At 44.8% G+C, this 10,773-nt stretch overlaps 1 long non-coding RNA gene across 1 annotated transcript; it reads left to right on the top strand.

Moving 5' to 3' along the window:
• Nucleotides 1-9,273: 9,273 nt before the first annotated feature.
• Nucleotides 9,274-9,853, top strand: LOC127313374 (uncharacterized). The gene is made up of 2 exons (XR_007858948.1): nucleotides 9,274-9,415; nucleotides 9,510-9,853. It is a non-coding gene; the product is annotated as an uncharacterized lncRNA (long non-coding RNA).
• Nucleotides 9,854-10,773: the final 920 nt, after the last annotated feature.

Raw genomic sequence — 10,773 nt, 5'->3', positions numbered from 1 at the left:
GAATCGATGGTTAGTCCACTATAAAATATATCAAGTAGATCATTCTTTTCTAAATCATGTCCAGGTCGAGCTCTGATAAGAGAACAAAATCTTGCCCAAGCTTTAGGCAATTTCTCTCCATCTTCCTGGTCAAATCTATAAATTTTCTGTAAAGCAATATGTTGAGCACTAGCAGGAAAGTATTTTCGAAAGAAAACATCACGCAAATCAGTTGGACTTTTAATAGAACCAGGAGGCAAATTATTATACCAAGTTTTAGCATCATCCTTTAATGAGAAAGGAAAAATTTTAGCAACAAAATAAGTACGCATCTTGACATCATCAGAAAACAAGCTACTCATAGAAGAAAGTTCAATCATGTGTTCTACAGCACTTTCTTTTTCAGTACCACAAAAGGGTGTTTTCTCAACAATAGCTATATGAGATAGATCAAGAGAAAAATCATAATCTTTATCCTTAATGCTTATAGGAGATGTGGCAAATTTAGGATCAAGAGATAGCTTATATCTAACAGTATGTTGTGCGAGAAACTTTTTAATTTTACTTGCATCAGTAATAGAATTGCATTTATCAATAAAATCATCATTAAGCTCCACATAATCCTCATCAGGATCATCACTAGAATAATCAACAGACTCAGGTGAACTAACAGGTGTAGTAGCATTAGGAGTTTCAGTATTTTCAATTTGTCTAGACCTAGCAATTGTAGCATCTAGAAAAGATCCCAATGAACCACTATCATCAAGCACAGCAGAAACATTATCAATATTATAAGAGTTTTCAGATTCAGCAGAAGTACCAGCAAGTGAAGCTTGCGGTGGTGAAACAAGCTGACTTATCACAGATGGTGAATCAAGAGCAGCAGAGGTACTCAGAGTTGTATCTTTTCTTGTAGTGGATGGTAATATGGCGACTTTAGGATCGCGAGATTTACCCATGATGGAGAATTTATAGCGAACAATATCAATCCAAGTGAACTTCCAAATAAAGCTATGCTCCCCGGAAACGGCGCCAGAAAATAGTCTTGATGACCCACAAGTATAGGGGATCACAACAGTCTTCGCGGGAAGTAAAACCCAATTTATTGATTCGACACAAGGGGAGACAAAGAATACTTGAAAGCCTTAACAGCGGAGTTGTCAATTCAGCTGCACCTGGAAACAGACTTGCTCGCAAGAGTTTATCAGTAGTAACAGTTTTATAGCAGTAGCAGTAGTGAAATAACAGCAGCAGAGTAAAAGAGACAGCAGTAGTGATTATAGTAAACAGCAGGATTAAAATACAGTAGGCACAGGGATGGATGACGGGCGTTGCATGGATGAGAGAAACTCATGTAACAATCAAGGAGGGTATTTGCAGATAATAATAAAACGGTGTCCAAGTACAAAGCAATCCATAGGCATGTGTTCCATATTTAGTCGTACGTGCTCGCAATGAGAAACTTGCACAACATCTATTGTCCTACCAGCCGGTGGCAGCCCGGCCTCTAGGGAATCTACTGGATATTAAGGTACTCATTTTAATAGAGTACCGGAGCAAAGCATTAACGCTCCGTGAACACATGTGATCCTCACGTCACCGCCATTCCCTCCGGTTGTCCCGATTTCTGTCACTTCGGGGCCTTCGGTTCCGGACAGCGACATGTGTATACAACTTGCAGGTAAGATCGTAAAACAATGCATATCAAGATGAAATAATAACATGTTCAGATCTGAGATCATGGCACTCGGGCCCTAGTGACAAGCATTAAGCATAGCAAGTTGCAACAATATCATCAAAGTACCAATTACGGACACTAGGCACTATGCCCTAACAATCTTATGCTATTACATGACCAATCTCATCCAATCCCTACCATCCCCTTCAGCCTACAGCGGGGGAATTACTCACACATGGATGGGGGAAACATTGCTGGTCGATGGAGAGGCGTCGGTGGTGATGATGGCGATGATCTCCTCCAATTCCCCGTCCCGGCGGGGTGCCAGAACAGAGACTTCTGGTCCCCGAGACGGAGTTTCGTGATGTGGCGGCGTTCTGGAGGGTTTCTGGCGACTTCGACTTCTCCCCGTGCGTTTTTAGGTCGAAGGCGTTAAGTAGTCCAAAGGAGGGCGTCGGAGGCCGGCCGAGGGGGCGACACACTAGGGCCGCGCCGCCCTAGGGTGTGGGGCCCTCGGGCCTCCTCCCGACTTGCCCTTCTGGCTCCGTAAGTCTTCTGGAAAAATAGGACCTTTCGCATAAATTCCGAGGATTTTCCTGAAAGTTGGATTTCTGCACAAAAACGAGACACCAGAACAGTTCTGCTGAAAACAGCGTTAGTCCGTGTTAGTTGCATCCAAAATACACAAATTAGAGGCAAAACAATAGCAAAAGTGTTCGGGAAAGTAGATACGTTTTGGACGTATATGAATTATTACTACCGTTGACAAAAAAAATTCTATGTTTCCAAATAAAAGCTCTAGCACAAATATAGCAATCCATGCTTCCCTCTGCGAAGGGCCATTCTTTTACTTTTATGTTGAGTCAGTTTACCTACTTCTTTCTATCTTAGAAGCAAACACTTGTGTCAACTGTGTGCATTGATTCCTACATACTTGCTTATTTGCATTCATCATATTACTTTGTGTTGACAATTATCCATGAGATAAACATGTTGAAGTTGAAAGCAACCGCTGAAACTTATATCTTCCTTTGTGTTGCTTCAAAACTTTCTACTAAGAATCTATTGCTTTATGAGTTAACTCCTATGCAAGTCTTATTGATGCTTGTCTTGAAAGTACTATTCATGAAAAGTCTTTGCTATATGATTCAGTTGTTTAAATCATTGTCTTTACCATTGCTTCGAATCACTTGATTCATCTCATATGCTTTACAATAGTATTGATCAAGATTATGATAGCATGTCACTTCAGAAATTATCCTTGTTATCGTTTACCTGCTCGAGGGCGAGTAGGAACTAAGCTTGGGGATGCTTGATACGTCTCAAACGTATCTATAATTTCTTATGTTCCATGCTACTTTTATGATGATACTCACATGTTTTATACACACTTTATGTCATTATTATGCATTTTACGGCACTAACCAATTGACAAGATGCCGAAGAGCCAGTTGTTGTTTTCTGCTGTTTTTGGTTTCAGAAATCCTACAAAGGAAATATTCTCGGAATTGGACGAAATCAACGCCCAAGGTCTTATTTTTCCACGAAGCTTCCAGAAGACCGAAGGGATTACGAAGTGGGGCGACGAGGCGCCGCCACCATAGGGCCGCGCGGCCTAAGCGGGGCCCACGCCGCCCTATGGGGTGGGCCCCTCGCGCCGCCTCCAACCCTGCCCTTCCGCCTACTTAAAGTCTTCGTCGCGAGAACCCCTGTGCCGAGAGCCACGATACGGAAAACCTTCCAGAGACACCGCCGCCGCCAATCCCATCTCGGGGGATTCAGGAGATCGCCTCCGGCACCCTGCCTGAGAGGGGAATCATCTCCCGGAGGACTCTTCATCACCATGATCGCCTCCGGATCGATGTGTGAGTAGTTCACCCCTGGACTATGGGTCCATAGCAGTAGCTAGATGGTTGTCTTCTCCTCATGTGCTATCATTGTAGATCTTGTGAGCTGCCTATCATGATCAAGATCATCTATTTGTAATGCTACATGTTGTGTTTGTTGGGATCCGATGAATATGGAATACTATGTCAAGTTGATTATCAATCTATCATATATGTGTTGTTTATGATCTTGCATGCTCTCTGTTGCTAGTAGAGGCTCTGGCCAAGTTGATACTTGTAACTCCAAGAGGGAGTATTTATGCTCGATAGTGGGTTCATGCCTCCATTAAATCTGGGACAGTGACAGAAAGTTCTAAGGTTGTGGATGTGCTGTTGCCACTAGGGATAAAACATCGATGCTTTGTCTAAGGATATTTGTGTTGATTACATTACGCACCATACTTAATGCAATTGTCTGTTGTTTGCAACTTAATACTGGAAGGGGTGCGGATGCTAACCCGAAGGTGGACTTTTTAGGCATAGATGCATGCTGGATAGCGGTCTATGTACTTTGTCGGAATGCCCGATTGAATCTCACTCTACTCATCATATTATGTATGTGGATTGTCATGCTCTCTTTATTTGTCAATTGCCCAACTGTAATTTGTTCACCCAACATGCTATTTCTTATTGGAGAGACACCACTAGTGAAATGTGGACCCCGGTCCATTCTTTTACATCTGAATACAATCTACTACAAACATTGTTCTTTACTGTTCTTCGCAAACAAACATCATTTTCCACACCATACATTTAATCCTTTGTTTACAGCAAGCCGGTGAGATTGAAAACCTCACTGTTAAGTTGGGGCAAAGTATTTGGATTGTGTTGTGCATGTTCCACGTTGGCGCCGGAATCCCTGGTGTTGCGCCGCACTACACTCCTCCACCAACAACCTTCATGTGGCCTTCATCTCCTACTGGTTCGATAAACCTTGGTTTCTTACTGAGGGAAAACTTGCTGCTGTACACATCATACCTTCCTCTTGGGGTTCCCAACGGACGAGTGCTTTACCATCACAAGGAAGCTACTTTCTGGTGCCGTTGCAATCCAACACCCACGTCAGCAGCTCTTTTTCTGGCGCTGTTGCCGGGGACCTGAAGAAAAGTTACACTACATAGATTTCTAACTCCCACGTCAACTACACGCCAGCAAGAGCAGAGGTGCGGCGCAAGCAAAAGGATGAACGGAGGAAGAAGACGACCTTATATAGAGAATGGGCGAAACGACGCACCGTTGGATGGAATAATTGTGAGATGGATGTTGTACACGTGGATAAGGGGTAAAAGTGTATTTTCACTGTGAAGGAAAGGAACAGGCGCTACAGTGCATGCGCCAGGAAAAGCGGAGGACGTGTGTCCCCCACTTGCACGACGTGTCAAATTGATGAGGTATTTGGGCCCGCAAGACAGAGAGAGAGCAGTACTCGCGTCTTCCCGATACAGTGATCGTGGCTATCGTCAGTAATGATGTCACCTTGCTAAGCGAAAATCTCGGCTGTGAAGATTAATGGAATTGGCGGCAGTAAAAGACTATTGATTATTTCGAGAGCCTTTGATCAAATACAAGTTTTTGATCAAATGCTTGGGGGCTACTTTGGAAAAAAAAGAAAAACTCGAGTATGACAAAATAGAAATGGCGAGAGCCTATGATCAAAAGAAAGCATTTGTTCATAGCCCCGGGGGCTACTCCCATCGGGAGCGCTGGTCGCGCACCCGATAGATATGAAAAGCTCGAGAAATAATGACAATATAGCGGCATAAGGCGTTAAAGTATTGAGCCTACAACCAAGCACAAGTCCTTGGCTGTAGCCTCGGGGGCTACTCCCATCGGGAACACTGTTCGCCTGCCCGATGAAATTATGAAAAGAAGTGAGCATATTTAGAGTTATACAAATAACTCTACATATACTCCCATCGAGAAGGCAAGATAAGTCATCCGTTGACTCAATAAAATGTGCTATTCCAATAGCCGAAAAAGCACTCGACAATATATTCTCAGAGCGCCAAAGTTGCGAATAATCTCTGAATGCCGCAAAACTTTGCGAAGGTAAGACCCCAGATCCGTTCTGAGCGGCGTGGCACCGTCTCTGACGTTGGTTTGCTACTTTTTTCCGTATCAACAGATACGAAGAAAAATCCTAACGGACGCGTTAGGTACCCAATAAAATATGACTGGGACTCGACAGATGGTAAGACCTTAAGCGGCACCTGTCGAGTTAACACTAGTATCCCGAGATCATGTCCAGGGACGTGATCTTGAAGTAGGTTTTTGCGGATTGCCACTAGAGCAGTTAACTAGTACCTGATCCGTCAGATGAACTAGCCACAACTACTATTATCCCTGTACAATATATAATTGCATATCCAAAGATATGTGATAAAGTTATTGAATGATTATAAAGTTGGAGATTTTCCCTGATTTTTCGATTCAAGCAAAATCTCGGGGGCTACTGACATAGGCATCCCCAATGGGCCTGCCAAAGATGGTACCCGGGGTTTACTGAAGGCCCACGACTCGATGAATATGAAGTTTGGAAGCCCAAGTTGATACTAAGGAAAGCTAGAGTTGTATTAGGAAATACATACTTGTAATTTTACGGGACGGGTTGGAAACCCTCCCGAACTCTGTAACTTATGTATTATGAATCCCTCGGCTCCGCCTCCTATATAAGGGGGAGTCGAGGGACAAAAAAAGGATCGATTCATTGTTTCACGTAACCCTAGTTTTCATAATCGTCGAGTACTTTTCGGCTGAAACCTTCGAGATCTACTTGCCCTCTACTTCCAACTAAACCCTAGTCTACAATCTGTAGGCATTGATAAGTTAATCCCTTGTCAGCGGGTGCCCTACTTAGATAACAAATTTTGTTGCTTGACCCCTCACTTCGTAATTTTGAACAGGGTACTGTAGGAAGAATTGCTAAAATTTCGGACAGGATGGTGGCCAAAATGATCACAATGGCTCACATATTGATTCATCAAAAGAAGAAGATAGTTCAGAACACGAGGAGGATTTCTTGGAAGAATCGCCTCCAGGATCCACGCGTCTTCCTCGGACCGAGTGCGTGGGAACTCTCCCACGCCCAATCATTGTGGGGCTACAAGGGTTGCAGGCTCTGACACACCCATCTCATCCGCGACAGGATTCTATGGTGGATCTTCTGCGCCCGCGAGTTCCTGTGTGACTCCAAAGCGTGATTCCTTCAGCCACATGGTCGTCCACGGGATCCATTGTACCCTTTGTGTAGTCTTAGACACCCACAGTTGACAGGAGCCCTCCTGCGGCTGCCAACTGCAGAGGGACGAGATCTTCTGCGCCTCCAGGAGTTGTAGCATGGCTTGTTCCTCGCCCAACCACTCGATCTTCAAAAGGTATACACAATCCTAAGCAATATAAAGACGTTACCTTATGTCGTGCAATACGGATGCACAAGCTAATTTTGACGTTGCACTGGGAGGTGAATAGTGGAGAGGATCGATGAATGAGGAGCATGATGCTCTTACGAAGAATAGAACTTGGAGGTTGGTTCCTCAAAGAAAAGGTACAAATTTTATTGACTTCCGTTGGGTATATAAAATTAAAAGGAAGTCAGATGGCTAGGTTCATAGATACAAGGCTAGACTAGTAGCCAAAGTTTTCAAACAATTTATAGTGTCGATTATGAAGACACTTTCAGTCCAGTGGTGAAAATTGCTATCGTTCAGCTTGTTTTGGCAATTGTTATTTCCAAGGACGGATTGAGTTTGCGACAACCGGATGTCAAGAACACGTTTCTACATGATGTTCTGTAAGAGGAGGTCTATATGAAAACCCACCAGGTTTTCAAAACAAGCAAAGGCCGAACTATTTTTGCAAACTTGATAAGACCTTATATGGACTAAAACAAGCACCTCGAGCATGGTATTCTCGTTTGAGTTCCCATTTTATACTTCTTGGATTCATCGCTTTATTGTCTGACTTGCCCTTGTTTATATATGATAAGTCCACTGTCACCATCTTATGCTTTTTTATGTGGATGATATTATAGTTGCTACTTCATCAAAAACTGCAACAAATGCTTTGTTGAAGGACTTGAGCAAGAAATTTTCCCTTAAGGATCTTGGTGATCTCCACTATTTTTTGGGTATTGAAATATAGAAAGTTAACAATAGATTTGTGCTGAATGAAGTAAAATATGCTCAAGATGTTCTTGCACGTGTTGGTATGCAAGGTTGTAAGGGTGCACCTACTCCATTGACATCTTCAGAAAAAATTACCGCATATGAAGGAGAACTGTTGGGTCCTCAAGATAGCACCAAGTATGTACCGAAGCATGGCAAATGTGTTGCAGTATCTTACTGTCACGCGGACTGACATCTCATATGCAGTAAATAAGGTCTATCAGCATCTGCATGCTCCCACTACTCTGCGCTGGAAAACAACAGCGGGACATGAGGTATATTAAGCATACATTTGGTATTGGTGTGACATTGATAAAGTCCAACTCTACACTAGTCAGTATTTTTTCAGATGCTGATTGCGCAGGCTGTGTTGTGTTGATGATGGTCGATCAACAAGCTACAGTTTCTAGGTCCAGCACTGAAGGAGAGTACAAATTTGTGGCTAATGCTATGGCTGAGGAGATGTGGATACAATCATTACTTGAGGAGCTTGGAGTCAAGTTGACTCGGACACCATGCTTATGGTGCGATAATATAGGAGCAACATATTTATGAGCAAATCATGTATTTCGTGCAAGAGCTATGCACATAGAGATTGATTTTCATTTTGTCAGAGAGATGGTCCTCAATAAACAGTTGGGGATTCGTTTTGTTTCTTCCAAAGATCAAGTTGCTAATGGTTTTACAACGCCACTTCCATTTCATAACTTCGAACAGATTAAATATAATCTCAACCTGAGTAAGTTGTGATTAAGGGAGGGTATTAGAGCTAGAGTAGTTCACGTATAACATCTGACTTATATACGACTTGAACACGTCCTTATACTGCTAGCACCGCAAAGTGCATACTTCTATAAATACAAGATCGAAGGAACTTGGGATTCATCGGAGTATATTGAAACCGCATGATCGTATTACGTACTTTTACACTGCCATTACGGTTTGCATTTATGCCCAGGAACTCGCCAAGGTCTATAAATGGCCTGCCACTCAGGTTCAAATGCCTGAGGGACAAAGCTCCAAAGAAACTGTTTCCATAACTCTCAAAGCATGTCATTAGCAAAAACGAATAACCCAAACAACCACAAGAGGACTGAAATAACACTGGCTTAATTACATGTATCATATTCATTAGGTGGATACGAAAACAAATTAAGGGACCAGCCACACGAGGAATGAAATAACATGCGCTTAATTACATGTGTAGCTGGATAACAAAAATGAGTACCAAAGACCACAAAAGGAATGAAATAACATGGGCTTAACTGCATGTGGTATAGTCATTAGCTGGATAACAAAAAATGAATGGACAAAATAACCACAAGAGGAATGAAATAACATGGGCTAACAACATTTGGTATAGTCATTAGCTGGATACCAAAAATGAATTGACCAAAGAGACACAAGAGGAATGAAATGACCTGGGTTTAGCTGCATGTAGTATTGTCATTAGCTGGATAACAAAAACCGTAGCTAGATCCTCGACTCTTCCGTGCAGTTAATTGCAAGGAATTCCTATATAATTACGCCACCCTACACACATTCATTTCGAAGAACTGCGCATCGCAAAAGGTGCCGAGAGAGTCTGCTAGCAGACTAAGCTCGTAGACAGGGATCGATCATGGACACGAGACGTGCCGCTCTCTGCTTTCTCTTAGTACTCGCGATCTTGCACGCAAACCCTACATCTATTTCGGCGGGCGACGGCGGTTCGTGTTCCTTGCTGGATCCCATTTCACTGTGTTCTTTTCGCTATATGATTGATTCTTTTATGTTGTTGTGTTAATTCATCTGGCCGGCCAGAGGTGTGCAAATATGGGACACCGTTGTTACCGTTCTGCAAAGATTGGAGCTGCAAGGCAGGGTGCTGGGTGGAGGCGAAGCTGCTCCGCGCTCGTGTAAAGGAACACAGGTGCATCAAAGGCGGCTTAAAGGGCGTGTGCTATTGCCTCTTCTGCGGGAAGCACTTGGCGCTCGATTAAAACAATCTCGGACCGGAGCTATTTGCTGTCAATGAGGAATCCATGCTTCGTCATCTTAAAATTAGCGTATTCCTCCTCTGTTAAAGGTGGTGGTACCTTGGTCGTGCTAATGTGTGGTTAAAATATATCTAATAATCTTATAATTGGGAGAAGAAATTCCTTTTCGCATGTTTTCCTTGCTACTAGTGTGCTCTAGTGACAAAGGGAAGAACCCTCTTGCTCCCGTCGCTCCCCCCTCGGAGCGACCGGGGCGCCCCCGTCTCCCCCTCCTTTACCCCCACCCTTCCCCCCGCCACCACCGGAAGCGAAAGCCGTCGGGCAAAGCCCGGGCGGTGCTAGCGGCAGCGGTTTTCTCCTCCCACCGCGTGCCTGGAAGGCCCGATGGGGTGGGTCTCGCCCTTGCCGCGGTGATGCGCGCCGGTTCCGGCTCGTGCTAGCGCTGCTCCGGCCGTGGAGGGCTGTGTGGTCGGCGGCTGCAGCGTGGAGTGCTCGCGCGCGGCGCTGCTCGGTCCACCGGCGGCTGGGTCGCCTAGGGTTGGCGTGTGGCAGCGGGATCTGGGCTTGTGGGCCCAGATCTGGGCCTGCTAGGGCCTGGCCGGATCTGGCCATGTTGGTCTGCTCTCGGGCCTGATCTGGGTCCAGAGGGCATGGATCCAGCGACCTGGCTTTTCACTGCCGTTGGAGTCCGGCGATCTCGGGTCTCTCCGGCGGTTTTGACGTTGCTTGGGGGTGATGTTCTTGTTGGCTATTCAGGATGGGTCCCTGGGCCGGCGCATGCTTGTCGGGTTGGCAGCGTGGCCAGTACTGCTGCTGCTCCCGCAGCGGTAGTCTGGTTTTCCCTTCGACCAGTTTTCTCATGCAGGTGCTGGCAACCTGGGGATGGTGAGGTCGTTGGGTTGCCGCCGATTTAGCGTCGTTGACGTCTAGATCTGGGTCTGGCCGAGCATTGCCAGCTAGCGTTTGCGTTCACCCTGCTTATGAGTCTAGTTGGGGCTAGTTCATTGTGCGGCTTTGGTTGGGGGCGCGGTAGCGATTGCTGCCTTGTATGCTCTACGTCCTCGCGATGGCGACCGGAATTTTGATCG

Source organism: Lolium perenne, chromosome 7, assembly GCF_019359855.2.
Source record: "Lolium perenne isolate Kyuss_39 chromosome 7, Kyuss_2.0, whole genome shotgun sequence".
NCBI lineage: Eukaryota > Viridiplantae > Streptophyta > Magnoliopsida > Poales > Poaceae > Lolium > Lolium perenne.
The sequence above is the reverse complement of the archived record's forward strand: the minus strand, read 5'-3'. Positions and strand labels throughout refer to the sequence as shown.